The following is a 3,058-nucleotide window of genomic DNA, read 5'->3' as shown; positions in this document are numbered from 1 at the left end:
CAATCAGTCAAAAAGCTGCCACTAGACTAGCGATTTCATGGTTATCCCACCATGACAAGCCACAGATTAGGAAGCTGCTGCTTCCAAACCTGGTCACAACTACCCTTCGTACCCACAAATCTGGTGACTACACAGCCATTCTGGGTCCATCACCACAACTCTCCCAACACTTGTGTGTTATGACCCAGCTTTCCAGCAACAGCTGCTGCCTCCTTTCTTCCAAATCTCAGCCCAGGTACACCTAATTGGCAGAACAAAATAGGCATGCATGAGTCTGAGGCACGTAGTTTTATTTTTCAATTGAAGTATAGCTGATATACAATGTTTTGTTAGCTTCTGGTATACAGCAAAATGGTTCAGTTATATATATACATATATATCTGTACATATACACATATAGTTTTTCATATTCTTTTCCTTTACGGTTTATCACAAGATATTGAATATTATTCCCTGTGCTATGTAGTAGGACTTTGTTGTCCATCCATTCTATATATAACACTTTGCACCTTCTAGTCCCAAATGACCAATCCAACCCTCCCTACCTCCCCGTTGACAACTATTAGTTTGTTCCCTATGGGATATGAAGTTTTTTTATAACTTCCTAACATATCAAAGGCTGAAGAATTGATGCTTTTGGACTGTGGTGTTGTAGAAGACTCTTCAGAGTCCCTTGGACTGCAAAGAAATACAACCAGTCAATCCTAAAGGAAATCATTCTGAATATTCATTGGAAGGACTGATGCAGAGGCTGAAACCCCAATACTTTGGCCAATTGATATAAAGAACTGACTCATTAGAAAAGACCCTGATGCTGTGGAAAATTGAAGGCGGCGGAGAATGGGAAGACAGAGGATGAGATGCTTGGATGGCATCACCGACTCAATGGACATGAGTTTGAGTAAGCTCCAAGAGTTGGTGATGGACAGGGAAGCCTGACATGCTGCAGTCCATGGGGTCGCAAAGAGTCAGACATGACGAGTGACTGAACTGAACTGAACTGAGCATATCAAACCAAGAACAGAGTGGACTGAAGGCCAAAAGAACCAATCCATGTTGGAAAGTTCTTTCAATCTAATGAGAAAACAAATTTAGTCATGAGAGAGGACAAAGCAAAAGAAGAAACAGGAAGGGCTAAGAAATACACATAACTCCTCCATGGCCTTGATTTCTAGTATGTTCCAATTCATACGTTTGAGTCTTTCATGAGACCTTGTGTATATTTTGGAGTTTGTAAAATTTGCTCACATCAGATACAGAAGAACAAGATTCACCTCATTTCCTAAACATCATTACTTCTATGACTTCATCCATAGAAAAGACAGACAGTATTCTGGAAAGAAATTACAGTAATTAAGACCAAGGTCTGTCCTGCCAAATGTCTCCTTGGAATCTTGAAAACCTTTCCATCTGTTGCCTAGAGGAGGTAGGTTTTCCAAATCAACTCCTGAATGAGTCATGAGCTATCATGGCCATTAGAATAGACCTCACAAACTTCCAACTGCAGGGAGTGTAACTGCTCAAGAGCCCCAAGCTGCTGCTGGCTCTGATACCCACTGAAATTCATCACCACTGTGGCACCAAGCCTACTCTTCCCACAAGCTGCTCCCAGGCAATGACTAAGCATGGCAAGGAGTCTAAGACAGGCTCTTTCCTGGGAGAGATGGGGCTCCTTTAATGGGTGACTTTGGCTTAAGGACTCCCCCAGAGCCTTGCCAAACTTTCCTTAAAACTTCCCTTAGACTGCTCAGGATCTAGAGTGCTCCCAGGCAACTTTTCTTTCCTCTCTCTTTCACTCAAGGTCAGATTTGCTTTGATGGCTCTACCAGCCTCTTTCAGCTTCCTCCCATTTTCCCAGGCATTTCCCTTTGGCATCTGCTTTCTGAAGGACCAAGACTATCGCATGGGTCATGCTGGAGAAGCCTTATAGCTGATCTTTAGTATCCCAAGCCTAAGTATGTCCACAGGACAGGGAAAGAGATATGAAGGGGGTGGGGATAAGAGATCATTATGAGACCACCAGGGTACTCTTCTTTTTTTTTGACCACACTATATGGCAGGTGGGATCTTAGTTGCCCAACCAGGGTTCAAACCTTCAAACCACGCCCCTGTATTTGGAATGCAGTCTTAACCCCTGGACCACCAGAGAAGTCGCCAGACTAAGTCTCTTAAATAAGCAGTGGAACCATGGTTTATATGTACTTATATCTAATGATAGAACAGCTTTCAGTCATGACACAGGTGGAAATCAGAGAAGAAACAGGAAAAAGTAAACGATATATACATATATACATGGATACTCTATGACTGTGAGTTTCCAAGATTGTTCCAGTTCAAATACTCTGGCCCATCACTAGACTTCATGCATCTTTTGGGGCTTATAAAACATACTCATATCAGCTACAGAAGAACAAAATTTATCCCAGTCCCTGAATATCATGTATACCTGATATATACACATCTATGTGTATATGTATACTTGGAGTGAGTGAAGTGAAGTCACTCAGTTGTGTCTGACTCCTTGTAACCCCCTGGACTATAGCCTACCAGGCTCCTCCATCCATGGAATTTTCCAGGCAAGAGTACTGGAGTGGGTTGCCATTTCCTTCTCCAGAGGATCTTCCCAACCCAGGAATCGAACCTGGCTCTCCTGCATTGCAGGCAGACGCTTTACCATCTGAGCCACCAGGGAAGCATGTTTATAGGGAAGCAACTATTAAAAGGAGGACATTTTGTATTGTTAATCCTTGTCAAGAAAGATAATCTCCATTCTTGAATAGGTAAAATTATTTAAATGCTTTAAAGCTTTTTTCTCATGCCTATACTCAGGCAAAGTTTTCTTTCCTGTTGATGACATTTTATTGTTAAATATTCAGTGTTTTTGCATAAACTGTCACTAAATCAGAGTTTCCCTTGATTGTTTTGTTTCTGAGTACACTGACAGGTAAGCTGGTAAGTAGATAGATAAGACAGATAGGCAGACAGACAGGTCTCTCTCACTGTTTTAGAAATCTAGTCTGCAAATTGCATGTCAGTTTACAGCAACACCGTCACCTCA

The 3,058-nt window shown here is 41.9% G+C and overlaps 1 non-coding gene across 1 annotated transcript; it reads right to left on the bottom strand.

Moving 5' to 3' along the window:
* TRNAC-GCA lies at positions 2,621 to 2,692 on the bottom strand. The gene has a single exon. It is a non-coding gene; the product is annotated as a tRNA-Cys (tRNA).

The sequence above is a fragment of the Capra hircus genome, chromosome 10 (genome assembly GCF_001704415.2).
Source record: "Capra hircus breed San Clemente chromosome 10, ASM170441v1, whole genome shotgun sequence".
Lineage (NCBI taxonomy): Eukaryota > Metazoa > Chordata > Mammalia > Artiodactyla > Bovidae > Capra > Capra hircus.
Note: the sequence above shows the minus strand (reverse complement) of the source record. Positions and strands in the feature narration are given on the sequence as shown.